Raw genomic sequence first — 16,927 nt, 5'->3', positions numbered from 1 at the left:
CCATTTGGAAGATCTGAGAGGAGAATTTGTTTCCTTGCTTTGTTCAGCTTCTGGTGACCACCTGTTTGCCTTGGCCAGTTTCCCCTTATTCCATCATCAAAGCCAGCAGTGTAGCATTTTCCAATTTCTCTCTCTGTCTCTGACCTCTGTCATCACATATCCTTCCCTGACTCTGACCTTCCCACCTTCCTCTTATAAGGACCTTTGTGATTACACTGGGATCACCTGGATAATCCAGAATAATCTCCCCATCTCAAGATCCTTAACCTAATCATCTCTGCAAAGTCTCTTTTGCTATGTAAGGTAACATATTCACAAGTTCTAGGGATTATGACATAAGCATCTTTGGTGGGGGTCATTATTTGTCTACCACAGTCATACAACTCCTTCTGGGAACCTCCTACAATAAATACCCTGATGACAATTGCATAAGCATCCTTAGCCTAAGTTTATCCTTATGGATATTCAGACTTCTATAACGAAATGTTTCTCGTGTTTTTCTTCTTAAATGTCCCACAGATATCATAAACTTGGGGTGTCCCAAATTGAATTTTTCAACTCTGCTTGTCACTTCCATCTATTATTGGCCATTGGCTCATCAGTGTCAACAGCAGTCACTAGGCTAGAAACTTTCGGATGTTACTTGATTCCTCTTTTTTACTTAATCCTGCTTTCATCAATCACCATATTTTCTTAACTGTTTCTCAGATCTCTCTCTTTCTTTACTCTTCATGCCAGGTCCTGATTCAATTTCTCATCAGTTTACACCTGGGCAATAAAATGTCTTCTAACTGTGTCTGCCTGACTCTGGTCACCTCCCCTCGAAGGCAAAGGGAGAAGGGAGATGATCTTGGAGAGGTAGACAGGGGTCAGATCATGGATGGCTTTGAGTGCCAAGCCAGAGAGCTTGGTTGTTATCCCGTAGTTAGTGGGAAACCATTAAAGGTTTTAAACGGGTCAGATAAAGCTATTAAATAAATCCTCTGTTGCAGATAGAAGAATGGATTTAAGAGGCGGTGACATGACATGGGAGAACAAAAGGTCAGCTTTTTGCCTTAAGATGGAAACAAATCCACGGTGCAATTTTTCTCCTAGTTTTCCCATAGAACCACGCTGAAGCCATTCACCAGCTGAGAACGCATTCTTGCTTAGCTTTTTTCCTATACACTCTTCTGTTTCCCTCATCCCTGTTCTCTGGAGAGTGCACTCTCAGTAAATACCTTTTATGAGAATCCATATCTCAGGGTCTTCTTCAGAGAACTCAGCCTGAGATACACTCTCTATAGTATTTCATTCATCCCAGAATTCCCCCCTCCCTCGCTCTACCGGACTTCTCCTCCTGCTTCATTTACTTCAACTGCATCACATATCCATGTCTGCACCACCCACTGGTCAGGCAGATGGCATTACCAATATTACCTTAGACTGTGTATCTGAGATGAAATGATTTGGAGGAATCAATCCTTCAAATCATTGCAAATATTAAAGGATGTGATCAGCACTGTAGGAGGATTTTATTCTTCCCACGGTTTACTTGGCATGGATCACTGGTAAGTCAATTTCTGTGTTGATTCCACCACCCTGAATCTGAAATTGCAGGGAACAGTGGTGAGGATACATTAACTTATTTAACTGAATAAGTTCTTGGTAAACTTAGAGAAACAGTATTTTTCCAACTTGTCTAATTCTTAGGCAATTCCAATGCCCTAAGTCTGTAAAGTAATTTTTAAAATTTTAATGGGAGAATATTACTTCTTTGGGAGACGACTGTACAAAAGACTAATACCACATTTCATGATTTCCACTGCACCATGGCACATAGTTAAGTTGACAAAGACAGCTTCATTTCTTTGCAGAGCACAAATCTGCTAGGAAATGCTGTGAGATTTAACAACCAGTCTTGTCCAGAAACCATACGGTCAGGACAAAACATAAAAATCAAAGCGGCTCAGTCTATTACAAACAAAAATCATGTGAAATAAATGTTTCCAGACATTGACAACATCGCCAGGAACAATGAAAATTATCTGCTGCTTCAATTTGTGGAAAAGTTAGGAAGTTGGAGCAAATGGGGTGACAACATGGGGTAGTTTCTTGTCTAACATTCTTTGACTTACCCTTTCCCATATTCCAAGCTCTATCCTTGGGATGAAGCTCCATACTCCCTGGCTCTCTTCTCTTTGTAAGAAAACACAATGAAATGAAGAAAGAAGTGAGTTGACAGCCAGGAAAACGTAGAATTTATGACATGAGAAAACAAAATATATAGCCTTTACTCTTTTTTGCTTTCAATTTTCCATCTCTTAAAATGGAGTTATTTGGGTTTTGTTTTGTTTTACCACTTCCTCAGGGGAAAACATGAAGATGAATGTAAGTATTTGAAAAGTAAAACAAATTTCTTAGAGGGAGGAAGCAATTCAATCAAAGTACTGTCTTGTGTTCCATTATTTTAGAAAGTGGAAAAGAAACTGTATAAAATTTAGACCCTGTGAAGGTGATGGGAATTCACTAGTGATACTTTTCTAACACAGGAGGCCTACCAATGGTGGGAAAAGCATATCATCTTGTGGGAGACTAGAAATTTGCGTCTGTTTCCTGCCTTACTACTTGTTCGCTGTGTAATGTTGGGCAAATCCCTTAACCTCTCTAGTTTGAACTTTCTTACTTTGAAACATTAGGATATAAAAAAAATAACAATAATGCTATTAATGATTACAATAGTATCATTACTAACCACATGTAAAATGACAAGCATTGTGTGAAATGCTTACGTATATGTCTCATTTTATTTTCAAAATCCTCTGTATAGGTATTCGAATTTCCATTTTATAGAATTGGTATATATGTTAAGACACTTTTGGTTTCAGGTCCCTCAGGAAACTTAATCCAACGGACTTATACAATAAGAAGAACTGATTATTTCCCATAATAAGACGTCTCAGGCTCTGTTAATGCATTAACTCAAGGGTGTCCCCAGGGGCCATGGTATTGGCACCATTTTCGTCTGCTGTTCTTGGAATATGGACTTTGGTTGTTCTAGCTTGACCCTTCTGCCCACAAGATGGCTGCCACAGTTCTAAAAATCTCATCCTTCTACAGTCATGAGCACTGGCAAGAGGGGCTGTTTCTCCCTATGGATCTGTTCAAGAGCAAGGAAAATGTCGTCGTAATCCTCCCAGGCTTACCTTTATGTCTTATTGGCCAGAAAAAACATGTTCATCTTCAAAACAATCTCCAGTAAGAGGCATGTAATTACCATGATCTTTTTAGACCAAGTCTGATTGGTTTTTAGGGCAAAGAAGAGACTCAGCCACTCCTAAAGAATACAGCTTGAAAATAGTTGAACGAAATTAGGAGTGGTGGGATGGTTGATGGGTGAGCATTCTGAAACATGAGCAAATGAAGGGCCAAAAACACAAGTGCTTTACCCAAAGTCAGAGCTGTTGAATGGCAGAGCCAAGACTTAAACCTGGGTCTGTCTAACAACACACATTCTAATGTTTTCTGAAATCTTTCCCTGCATCCTGTTGTATCTTGTTCCCAAATAAGAAATTTTACAGAAAGTCTAAATAATTTTCAAGGTACATTTTGCAAAGCCCTACAAACCAGAAATGCAGATGAACTGAATTATGTTTGTCTTATCTTCTTAGACTCTTGGCCTTCTCCCACCTCAACCCCCAGCTTTGCACTGGAAAGAACGGACAAAGTTATTGCCCATACTTCCCTTCCCCTCAGTCTTTCTGTGGTTGGGTGTCCAGCAAACTTCAATAGACATGATGCCACCACCTTTAATTTGTGGTAGGAAGCCAGGAGATGTGTTTAAATCACTCCCCACAGCAAACCTTCTGTGAATCAAGATAACACTTCACAACCTCACTAACGCGAGAGGCAGCCATGCTGACAAACTTGAGTGATGTGATTGTTGAAGACAGATCCTCCTCTGTTTCAGGTAAAGATATTTATTCTTTGAACATGCTAAAGGGAGGATCAAGTCATAGACATATTGAAGAAGAGAGAGGTTCAATGAGTAAACATTGGAAAACAAAAGCACAAAAGAGAGTGTTTACAAGGAATAGGTAGAGAAGTTGACAAGATTAAATGAACAATTTAATCCTATAAGCATAAACCGGCCTGCAAGTAATCAAAGATGGGGCAAATATATTTATTTCCCTAAAAGTGGAAGGAAAATGCATTATTTTGGTTCGGTAAAGTGCAAGTTATCAAATACCTTGGCCATTTGTAGCATTTAACATGATGCCACTACTTCATCAAATGTCAAAGAAGTCTAAGTTGGAGATATGTAGACAACACAAAATATAACATTTAGAGATTATTATTTATATTATGAATATCAAGAAATCTAAACAGATTTAGATAATTGAATTGTTTCAGTATTCTATTATATTGTTTCTTGCATTTCTTTTCATTTTTGTTTGTGGGTAATCATATTAAAAAACAAGTGAGTTAGCCTCTGAACTTAAGGTAATTGTAAATGGAAAGATTTTTTCACATGTTCAGTATTCCTGTCACTAATATTTTGAGTTCACTCTTTGCAACTCTAGCTCTGACTCACTGATATGAAGAAGGCATCTTAATTGAGTAAAGCCTTTTTCTTTTTTTTCAAAAGGGCTGCAATTTCCTAGTAATTAGTGATTATAGGACGTTGCTTTAATTTGTGATTCTGAGAGTCCTTTGCCTTCTACCTAGTTCTATTCCCTTCAGGGCCATACCTTTGCTTTTAACCCTTCCCCTGGAGGATACAGTCCAATTAGTCCCAGGCCCACTCCTGGGGATGCAGTGGCAGGAGTTTCCTAGGCAACAGGCATCTTTTATGAGAAAATCAACAGTCCTCCCGAAAGAGCAGAGATGAAGTGAGCACTCATTAGTTGTTCCCATGCAGTAGAAATCCAGAATACCTGTCAATGCAGAAGAAGAAGTTCAGAAGTAAGGCTCTCCCCCTTAATAGGAGATGTCTGATTCTCTGAAGCATAATGAGAACCTGTCTAAATTCCTATCGAAAATCCCCTGTTCTCTTGTCAGATTCCTAAAGAAAGAGCTGGCGCCATGAGACTAAAAACGTCGCTTATGGAACAATTTCAGGGCTACCACACTTTCACGTGTAAGTCATTTTTTGCTGCAAGTTATATTTCCTGGACTTTTCATCATTAATTAAACCTGTGTTTATGTTAGAGATGCTACGACTTCTCAGCTGTCCATATTGGGTACAGAAATGAAGCATTGGGATTAGGAAATGATGGTATTATTTACTGAAAGAAAACTTCACATATAGGAGCCTAATTTCAGCTTGCCCTACACTTAGGATGTGTATACAGTTACAGAGGGCTTAGAATATATTTCTATAAAATATACAGAAGAGTAACTTTATTTCAGATAAATGAGCTGATTTGCTCTTGAACACCTAGTATTCTCCAATAATTGAATAAACTTGAATATGATAATCTGAGATAATTCAATGTCTTCTAGTGTAAAGTCATATTTTTTAGTTAAATATTTAGTCCATTCAAAGGTCAAACTCCTTGCGAAGACTGTTTTTGCCTGTCTCAAGAAGTTACCACCCTGCCTTTTTCACAAGATAGTTTCTGGGTATAGAGAGAAACGTATACTCTCTGTCTGCTCCAGAAAAGGTTTCTCTTCTCTGCTGTCTCTTGCTGGCCTTTGGGCAATGACCTTTGTCCCTGCTAGAGATGTTCCTCAAGTATCTTTGGCTCATGCTCTGCTCTCTCAGCACAGGTAAGGATGTATGGTGATTGCCTCTGGGGAACACTGTCATCTCCCTCTACTGCCTGAGCTGCCCTCCTACCCGCCTTGAACCTCAGAGACTCAGCTTCACTAGACCTTGGCCTGTCTACTCGAAAGCTTTATTCTAAGGTTCCCTCCCTTGCACTATTCCAACCATGCTGACTCTTAATTCTGAGTGACTTTCTACATCTTCCCTTACCTCTTTCTTCCTGCCCCACAAAGCTTCCACAGAGGGATTTTCTGGATCTGTTCCACACCTCACAGGAGCTAAGGGAAACCAGGTTGCGAGTTGCCTCAGGTCCACCCCATGCCTAAACATTACGTATCACTATTACTTTACTGCAGCTCTCCCACATCGGCATAAGGCTTCTATTGGACCCTGAGTTTGGAAATCTGGCTTTCATTGAGACCTCGATAAGAGGAGCATTGGTGGACAAGCACAGTGAAAGCCTGATTGGATTAGACTCGAGAGATTGGAGGAAGCAGACACAAGGAGTTTTGGGAGGAGCCTGTTTCCCCTTGCCTCATGTCTCCCTGAGCAGATCTCCACTAGAATCATATTCCTGGCCCCTCTCTGCCTCCTCATCACTCGTCCCCAAGAATTGAGGAGGAACTGATATGATGCTGAATTGGAGAGAGAGAACTGAGGTGGTGTGGCACATTCCTGTCCTCCCTATCTGGATGTTTCTACTTTCAGAGCACGCTCATTCTTCTCTGCTGTCTTGAGGCAAATGGGGCCTGTCCCTGCAGGAGAAGCTTACATTAATCCAGTTGTGCCAGTGACCAAGGGTGCCAGACTGTCTAATTAGATAGAGTAATATTAGCCAACTTGTGGGCTAGAAGACCTACGCTATGTTCTCCCATATTCTTTTTGTCAGAAATCTCTATTTCCCTAAGTCCTCTGTTTTTCTTTCAATTGGATCTCAACTGGAGCAGGAAAGATATTATTTACTAGTCATAAATCCCAATAGAGTTTCTAGACGACATTCTCAAGAACTTTTGCTATAGAGGTAGCAAAGCAATATGGCAGTGGAAGGAGCTATTACAGTGTGTTTGTAGGAAATAAGATGATCCCGTGGTAAGGGACAAATGATAGAAGATGCAGGGGAAAGATGACAATCGCACGAACAAAGTCTTTCACTAGATGGAAGGAGTGCATGGGATCCAGTGCACAAGTGGAGTGATTGCCCTTAGATGAGAGCAGGGACTGACCACCCATCATGACACAAAGGAAAGCAGACAGTGTGGGTTCAGATATAATGAACAGTGTGGGAGGACAGGGAAGTTCTCTTCTGATGTTTCTGTTTGCTCAGTGAGATGAAAAAGCAAGGTCATCTGCTATTACAATATGGACCAAATTATAAATATCTGGATCAAGGTTTGTTGATTCTATCTAACAATAATTCAGTTTCACCCAGCGTGCATGTGATTTCTTCAACTTTTAACTAAACCCGAAGTCCTTTACCCTGGTACAGATTCTAGTCTTTCTGGTTTTATTTTTAATTCTCCGGTTGTATGTTTATTTTTATTTTTAATAACTTTAAATTCTTTTCAGATAGAGAATGGGTAAGTAGGTAAAGAAAATAAATGCATACTATTTATAAAATATTATAGCTATTCTTTACCATAAGAAGATGTGTATTAAAATATGTAATAGGGAAGAAATTCTGCATTCCATTAAATTTCCCTGAGTGGAATTTTGAGAGCAGCATAGTCCTGTTTATAGATCTTTACTAGCAACATGGAATCAAAGACAAATTTAGCCGTCTTTTCAGCATTCTGACACTGGACCTGCCTCAGAGGGTCTACATAAAATATTAAAATAATTCTTAAAAAAATATTTTAGAGTGATAAACTTTTTACTCCTCATTTTGATGAAGAGAGACACAGACGGTGGATGGCCAGGAAGCTTGCCCTGGCTTTGTAACATAGAAAGCAGGAAAAAGAATTTTGAAACAAAATCCAAGACATCTATCAAAGTGATAAGAGACTAAACCCTCTTTGATCCCTATCCTATGTGATTTTATATGCTAGTATGAAAGTTAATCAAGGAAAAAGTAATGGAATAACCAAAGTGAAAAAATTGTCAGAAGTGTTAAGGAACAAGTGAAGAGAGACGGATCATGGGACAGTGGAACATCATATCCTATTAGGAACACCAACCATCTAATATTGATATGAACAGTATAATAATCATCTACGATAAAAATTACTTCCTTAAAATACGTGCTTTTAAAAAACTTGATTTGATTTTCACCATTGGATCAATATTTTAATCGAAGGATCTCTGAAGTTTAAGTTGTCACAGACATTAACTCCTCTAACAAAGCTAATTTTCACAACCATGCTGTATAGATTTTATTAGCTTCGTTTATCAGATGAGGAGAAGGATCAATTTACTTGTTCTTGCTTCTCAAATTTAGGAGGAAGAAAACTTTCCTAACATAAGTAAAGATCAGAAAGCTTCTCTTTCCCCATTTTCTTCCTGTTACTCTGCTGAGATCTTGCAGGGGGGTGCAGGTGATAACATGACTGGAGTTGTTAGCACAATTGAGCCACTTTTACCAGTTGGTATGTCCACTGTGAGTGAACATGGAGGTAGCTCATGGCCTTTGACTTCCAGTTTCTACATGCAACATCGGTTGGCATGAACTTAAATCTTGCTCTCACTCTGCTTCCCTCTACTTTCTTGCTTATATGCAGTAGGATGGGTAAGTTAACCCAAGGGTCTTGTCACCACCCTTCCTCTTTCTTCTTGTTAAACATCACTTGGGCCCTAGGGAGCTTGCATTACTTTAAGATTGGTAGCAGACATGGGAGGAAAAGAGAAGCCCGCTTGAGCCGTAAGCCTAAATTGCATATTTCAACTTTATGGGAGATTTTTATATTATGGTATCAGGCAGTGGTCCAGCTAAGAGTAGAGTGATGATTTGATTTCCCATTTTTCATTGTCCCATTGAGTGTATAAATCCCACAGAACCCTCACAGAAAGAAGAGGGCATCAGACCACATAGTAGAAATCAACTACTTGTGGCTCTTCTGGCCATTGTAACATCCTGACACCCTGTCGCCCTGCAGCTCTACAACAGACACAAGCCTATTGCTGATATCTGGGATTCCTATGCCGTATTTGAATATGCCAAACATGGCCTAGGTTAGTACTAAAAGAAGAAACAGTTTTAGATTGTAAGCCTTTCGTATATCCTATATTTCGATAGTGGAGTAGACAGATAAAGGGGCTGCTTTCCTGCAGGGGCAGGAAAGATAAATATGGACTCTAGCTAAACATAGCATAGAATGATAGAGATCTGTACTTCTGACATTTCATTCAGTTATGGTTTAAGTCGAGAATTCCCAGCTGTAGCTTGAAACTAACCTGCCACTTAAGCAACAAACTTTAATTTCAAATTAGAAATTCCTTTATCCATGCATTAGAGAACAACACAATTTAGTAGTTGAAAATAGTTGGCCTGTTTTCACAAAAATGAATTTTTATTAAAAATCTTGGGAAAACACTTTTGCTCTGGAACAAATCGTGGGACAATGTCATCCTTAGAAAAGCTTTCCGCAAAAGTAGCCAACAGTATTTTTATTCTCTCATTAATCAGTTTTTGCTTACCTCTTAGATAATCATCTTGTTAGCCTGTATCTAGCTTTTTCATGAGCTCAAGTACCCAAATCTATTGTCTTCAGTCTATGAATCCAACCCTAGCAACAGAACAATCCTCTCTAAATTCTTTTTTGCTATCATTCAATTCAATCAGGTTATTAAGCTTTGAAAAACAAAATGAAATTAGGCAAATGACATTTTAGCAATCTGGGATCATCAAGTTATTTATGACCAGACAACACTATGGTTAATATTAGTGCTGAAGAAATAGTCAACGCTACGGGAAATACAGAGCAAGGGAAAGGAAAACACAGTCTCTACAACAGCGATTGTGGCATTTGTTGGTGTTTTGTCTATTGCTGTGAAAGAGATTACCTCCAAATTTAGCACCTTAAAACAACCATTTTATTCTGCCTGTAATTTTGTGGTCAGGAGTTCAAGAAGAGTTCATCTGGGGACTCTCACTTGTGGCTTCACATGACGTGGCAGTCAGGTGTTGGCCGGGGCTCAGCTTATCTGAGGACACCACAGCAAGGGACATCAAAATGACTCACTCACAGGGTTCTCGGCTGTGGCTGTCACCCAGAGCAACTGCACATGGCCTCTTGTATGACCTGGGATTCTCGCAACATGCTGCTGGGTCGTGTGCAGGGAGTCCCATTGGGAAGCATCCAGACAGCCCGGGGTCCAAGAGGGAAGGTAGAGCTGCCTGCTTTCTTCTCATCTAGCCCTGGAAATCACTTGTGTCACTTTTCCTGCATTCTGTTGGTTGTAAGTCCACTCCAGCTGCAAAGAGAGGGGCCTTAGACTCCACCTCTTGAGAGGAGGAATGTCAAAGAATTTATGACAATCTTAATCTGCCAAAAGTTGGTTGATTAGCTACCTAAAATCCAGCTTCTCAGAAAAGAGAGAACAATCAGCGGAAGAGTTTGTTTTAGAGATTTATACCTACCACAGAGGTTAAATGAGTAGAGTGATTATTTCCATTGGGCTCATAGGAAAAAAATAATCTTTTTTTTTTTTTCTTTTACTCTGTTTACAAGTGTATACCTGTAAATTCTTACAAAGATTGAAGAGATTGTTTTATTAACATTGATTTCCAGGAGAAAATTTTCCATCTGCTCTTTTAAACCAGGGATATTATTTTCCACCAGATATGGTCAGTACAAGTGGTCAAAAAATGTCATGTCATGTCATTTTTCTGAATTGGTCTGGTTCAAATACTCATATTTTTTAAAGTGTAGTTTTGAAAGAACCCATCTTCCTCAAACAGAAGTCCTGGCAGCAGAAAATGTCATCCATAAACTATGATGTAGTAATTGCTTGTGTAAAGGAATCTGTGTTTTTGTTTGATATGGTCAGTGGATAAAAAGAAGGAATCTTATTAGTTGAACAATATATCTAGTTTTGACAGGTATACTTAAGCAATTGTCTGTTGGAGATTTGTTTTTCCATCTTTGAATTTTCCAGGAAAACTTCAACTTGATCTTGATTTGTTTGGTTTGAAATCACACAGGGGCATTTGCCACCAGATAGTCAAAGAAAAAAAATTGTTTCAAGCTGGGCAGAAAGTACTACAATAGTTGTTTTTACCTTCAAGGTCAGGTTTAAATAGGGTTCAACAAATCAAAGACAACAAATGTGGAAGAAAATTGGAAGGGTTTGTTCTTATCACTCCTGGCCCAGTGCTCAAACGTTAAAGTACCTGCAAATCTTATGGACAGCTTCACTTGTCTATTCTCATTCAGGAGGTCTTGAATGGGGCTTGAGATTTTGCATTTTCAAAAGCTCTCAGGAGGTGTGGATGCCACTGGTTAACGGATCACATTTTGAGTCACAAAGGGGTACATTAACTTAGCAATAATTAGATTTAAGTGGGAGGGGATACCTTGGGAAAGAGCTGGCAGAGAGACTTGCTATCTGTTAAATGGATTTCCAAGTGTAATATATTTTCATGTATTTAAAATTCTTCTTAAACTTTTTGATTTTTAAAAAGCCAGTTAATTTTTTCAATGGTAAAATATATGGAAATATTCACATATGGAAATAGTCAGGTTTTATGAGTTTTAATGAAACAAATTATGGGAAATATAAAAGCATTGCCTTTGCTCATAATTGCAGTTAAATGCATGAAAAAAAACAACACATTACTATAGCTGAGGAAGAAAATTCATTTTCCTGAGAATAAAAACAAAGCTAATTATGACAAATGGCTTTTATTGATATTGAAAAAAACATTGTTTAAATTGCTAATATTGATTTTAATGGATTTTGCCAAATTTCTGGACCAATGATCATAGTTTTATAGACATAGAAATAAGGATTTTATCTGTCCTTCCTTTAAAATATGTATTTTACACAGATCAGATATTATAAAATAAAGCATAATGAGAAAAACAAACAAAAATGCCCAAAAAGCCACTGTTAACATTTTGGTATCTTTTTCCATACTTTTTTAAAAAATCAACACATAGTTTAAAAAAAATTCAAAAATTGTTTTTACTAATATGTTATTTGGTTTTTTAAAATCAATAATATCTTATTTCCATGTTAAATATTTTTCTACATTTTTAATAGCTTTATAATGCTCTATTACGCAGGTATTTCATAATTTATTCAATAATCTCTATTTATCTCTATTAAGTTGCTTCTATTTTTCACTATTTTGCAGCACTGTAATAAACATTTTTAAATGCCCATTTTTGCACATGCTCTCCATTTTTTCTTATGAAAAACTTTTGTAACTGACGTTACTAGTTCAAATGGTGTGCATGTTTCCAATGCCCTTGCATACGTCAATGTCATTTCAGAAAGACAGTGACAAATTGTCCCCCTGACATGTTCGAAATTTTACTCCCTCCAGCTCACTTATTATCTTAATCTCTGCCAATTTGCCATTTGATAAATGAGACTTCTCAATGCTGGCAAAGTTGCTGTGAAAAAACCACTCTCATACACAGTTAACGGGAGAGTAAATCAGAACAGTATTCCCGGAAAACAATTTTTAGCTGAGTATTAAGAGCCTTGAGAATGTCCGTACCCTTTGACCTATTTCTGAGAATTTAGCCTAAGTAACAACTCAAAATGTGAAGAAATAATTGTACATAAGAACATTTATCCATTTAGATTTTCAATAGTAAAATCTTGTAAACATACTATTTGTCTAAAAAAACAAATTATTATGTAAATTATGGCATATGTATTAAAATTATTAGGCAAAGATTAAAATAATATTATAAAGTATGTATACAAAAATACCAAGTGGAAGGAAATATACCCAGATCATTAAAGAGTGGCTGCTTGTGAGTGGTGAAATTTCACATTGCACAACTCAAGGAAGCACCATTTACATAGAATGCAATGTAAGTGTCGCCCCCTGGAGTTGTGCGGTGAGATAGCACTGGTGAGGTTATTGAATTTTTCATTCTCCTTGACTAGAGAGCACATGTCTCTTTCTGGCTAATGTGAGGGGATGCCCAAAGGGAATTTTCATGAGGAAGACACAAGAAGACTACAGTCAAACAAGAGAATGTTTACTGACGGCCTAAAATTAACGAGCTGAACGTTAGTACCAGAGGTATTCTGCCAGATACTGAGAAACAAAATATAGAATCAGAGAAATAGAGCTACACTGTAGGATGGCTTCACTACTTATTGATACTAAATTAACACTGTAAAATAATGGAACTAGTTTGATATTTCAGACTACATGCTCAGGGAGTGAAACCTTAGTCTCCATTTAAGATAACATTTCACCTGATAGTAGAAAACCCAGTCTGATCAATTCAGGGTAAATGAATTTTGTCTCAGTTGTTTCTCATATGAACTCAGTGAAATCAGGCCTTCCTTTAATCCCTCTGCCCCTCTTCTCCCTGGAAGATGTCTAAATTCTAGCTCATGCATTGTCCTACCATCATTGGAAGAGAGGTTTCTAGTGCATGGTCATTGGCATCTGTCCCTGCTGGTTTCCTCCACTGAGTCTCTCTGTTCTCCAGGTACCGGCCTGTGAAGGTGTGTATCCTCCTCAACCTGACAGGAGGCCATTCCAGGGCTGGTTCCACTCTCAGCCACTTCCTCCCAACTCACAGGGGCTGGAGAGAAGTTTTGCTCATTCTTTTGCACTTTTCTGGACTGTGTGTGTTGTGGGTGGGATGGAGTTGTAGGGAGAAAGCCTCAGCCTTCTCTGACTGAACATATTATGCTACCATTTCTCCTCTATGGCTGCTTCAGTATGCTTGGATGTGAAGGAACAGGGAGGCGCAGAAGGACGCTACTCTGAGAAGTTTGTAATCTCTCTGGGCTTCACAAAGAAAGTGAGGTACTCTCTGACCTCAGGTCCCCAAACCTATGCAAACCTATCCTTCGTTTGTGCACAAGGATTCAGCCCCAGGCAACAGAAAGAGGGCCAGGGTACAGGAACTTTCCTGTTGGTGTTCCCTTATTCTTCCCTCATATGTCCCCGAGCTAGTAAGACCTTTACCTAGTCTGTGGTGGCAAGACCATCTGACATGTCATCTGTTCTCTTTCCAATCTACCATTCGTGGCCAAGTTATATGTATCAGGCCATTGCAAATCAAAAGACTTGGCTTTGAACTACTACTGTGCCTGAGGCAAGACTCTTTAAGTCTCACTGCTTGTACAAGGATCTTCTTTTCAATGAAGTCTCCTCTTCAGAAGTCAAGAGAAAGTTTATTGTAAAACTACCTCTCTGCCAACCACCATTACCGGGGCTCAAAAAAGTGCCCTTTCCCTCCAACTAAGACCTACCTCGCTGCAGGACTCCATGCCTCCATCAAAAGGAGGTCAGTGAGAGTCCCAGAAATCTTCCTGCTTTTGGCACATCAACTCCTTGGCTGCTCCTTGCATACTCTAAGCATGCTTCCAAGTCAAGGCCTATAATGTTCTTGCCTCAGATATCTGTTCTCTCACTTCTTTGGGCTTTTCTTAAAAGTCTTCTCCATGAAGCCTTCCCAGGCAACCCTATGTAAAATTTCAACCACCTGTCCATATTGAATAACTCCTTTCCTTGCAATTTTTAATTTTTCTCCTAAGCAATTATCACAAGAGTACAAATACTGTTTTTCGTATTGTCTGTCTGTCTCTCCCATGGATGTAAGCTCCAAAAGGGCAGGGATTTTTGTGTGTTTTGTTTACTGCTGAACTGCCTGTAAAATATAAAACAAATTTGGAACCTAGTGAAGAGAGACTTTATTCAAAACAATTTTTCCAATACGGGAAAGGGGATTATGGCAATTGGACATGGAACTATTGCAACAGGGAGAACACTTCAACCATGAGATCTGCAAGCATCTAGAAGGGCAGACAGAAAAGGGCTTTCTTTTATAGGGAGGAGTAAGTGAGGCTAGAAAGAACCAAGGATGGGAAGCGAGATGAGCATGTGGAATGACAGACAGTTGATCAGAGAATATTTTCCCTGAAGTTAGCCAGTTCTTGCCATTAAGGAAGGAAGGAGAGGTTATTCCACAATCCAATGTTCAAGGTTGCACCAAAATTCGGTTCCTTCCTTCCTGGGGGAAGCAGAGAAGCCCGACTAGAGTTTGGTCAACTCAGGTGAGGGACCGTTTTGTCCAGATTGGTCAGTGAGGACAAACAGCTCAGCTAATCATTTAGGAGACAAGGAATGGGAATTTGGAAGGTCTGTGTCTGACCTTGTAGCAGTAAAACAAGGGGGTCATCATCGAGTCTTATCTAAGCCATGTGAGGAAGGGTGGTTCTTTGCAGTAAGCTGTTTCCTGGAACACAAAAGCCTGGGGTGATTTCTTAACCCTCACTGCTTTCCAGGAGGAGTCTGTTTTCCAGGCCCGGGTAAAGTGTAACACTGTCAGCCAGTGCCTAAAATGGTGCCTGCCATAGGATAGGCACCCAATAAACACTAGTTGAATAAATGCATGAACACTCCCCTAGGCCAGGAGTAGGTGAAAGTGCAACCAAGGACTAGGAGGAAATGGGAAAGAAGCTCAGTCACTCTCTCAAACTTGACCTTCTAAAATAATAATTAATCATAGATTATTGTGGTTGCTAATGAGGGCTCACTGTGTGCTAAGCACTGTGCAAAATGTTTCATATCTGTAATCTGGCTTCCGTTCTAACTCAGCTGTGATCACCCGGCTGCTCAGCCCTGCCTTGGCTTTTGCCTGTTAACCGTTTGAAATGGGCTGATCGCCACGGAAAGCTGGAGACTTACTATGTTCTCCTCAGAAATATCCTTTTTTCAAAGTCTTTAAAAGTTAAAAAAATTAACTTAAAAAAATTAACTTTAAAAAAAATTAACTTTCTCCTCAGGTTTTACATATCCGTTATTGGCTCTCTATAAAAGTTTTCTTTTGGAAGAATCGAGGGACATGACCTTAACCTTTATAATCCTTGTATTTCTTGTTTCATTCATGCCTAAAAATTGATATAGACCAAATACTTCACAATCTCTCAACAGAGATGTCACTTTAAAGGTACAAGTATTCAATCCAAGTTAACAAAAACAGATATATCTATTTAAGTTTTTCCCAATGTTCTTAAGAGGAACAGGAGGAAGAAAAGCCACTCTCTAGTACCTAGTATCAAGGTTCCCTTATATAATACCATGGAGAAGGAATTTTGAACTTTTGAAGGGCTGGGCTCCTCTACTCTGCTTCTAGAAGAAGAATGCCCATTATAATCATTATCTGTATATTTATTGGATTCCTACTTATGTGAAATGCAAGTACTAGAAACTTAATCCGTTTCCAAAAGTTTACTCTTGAAATTCCGGAGTTATACAATAAGCTTCAGGATGGGAATTTGATCTTGTATTTAGGTGGAAAAGGCAATAGGGCACATTGCATTCAGAGAATAATTCCTCCTACTTCAACTATCTAAAGCTTCATAGAAACAAAGGAACTTCCTTTGCAACTCTGAACTTTAGCTATTGTGACATACTTAATTAAAGGAAATTAAATTGTGTCTGACTTTAAAATATTAAGCCCATTATTTGCTTCAGAATTCACAAGCGTTAAAAGTCTTTGTTGTTTAAAAAATAAAATACAATCATGTATGCCAAACTGTGAATTATAGATTTAGGACGTTAGCAAGGCCCTATTTTTGAATAAGATTAGTAAATAAATAGTACATTTAATTAAAATTTAGCTATTATAAAGCACTTAACAAGGGTAATTTCAAAAGCATTTGGATTACCCAATGAGATTAATACAGATTAATATAAATGCCAGAGTAAATAAAAGTTCCTTTTTTCAAATTTAATTAAATTTCCCCTGGAAAAAAATGTGGTATGACCTTTTCAAAAAAAATTATTTGCCTTCTTTTTATCTCAAAATATTTCAAATACCTTTTTTTTTTTTTTTCTTTTGTGAGGCAGATCGGCCCCGAGCTAACATCTGCCAATCCGCCTCGTTTTGCTGAGGAAGACTGGCCGTGGGCTAGTATCTGTGCCCATCTTCCTCCACTTTATATGGGATGCCGCCACAGCATGGCTTGCCAAGCGTGCGTCGGTGCGCGCCCAGGATCCGAACTGGCGAACCCTGGGCCGCCACAGCAGAGCGCAGG

At 38.7% G+C, this 16,927-nt stretch overlaps 1 long non-coding RNA gene across 1 annotated transcript in view; it reads left to right on the top strand.

Moving 5' to 3' along the window:
* The window catches only part of LOC131419249 (uncharacterized), a 38,580-nt gene that overhangs the window by 12,904 nt on the left and 8,749 nt on the right, over window positions 1-16,927 (top strand). The window contains exon 2 of the long non-coding RNA XR_009223176.1: window positions 5,041-5,119. This is a non-coding gene — a long non-coding RNA (uncharacterized LOC131419249). The remainder of the gene's footprint in view (window positions 1-5,040; window positions 5,120-16,927) is intronic.

Source organism: Diceros bicornis, chromosome 20, assembly GCF_020826845.1.
Source record: "Diceros bicornis minor isolate mBicDic1 chromosome 20, mDicBic1.mat.cur, whole genome shotgun sequence".
Classification (NCBI taxonomy): domain Eukaryota; kingdom Metazoa; phylum Chordata; class Mammalia; order Perissodactyla; family Rhinocerotidae; genus Diceros; species Diceros bicornis.
Note: the sequence above shows the minus strand (reverse complement) of the source record. Positions and strands in the feature narration are given on the sequence as shown.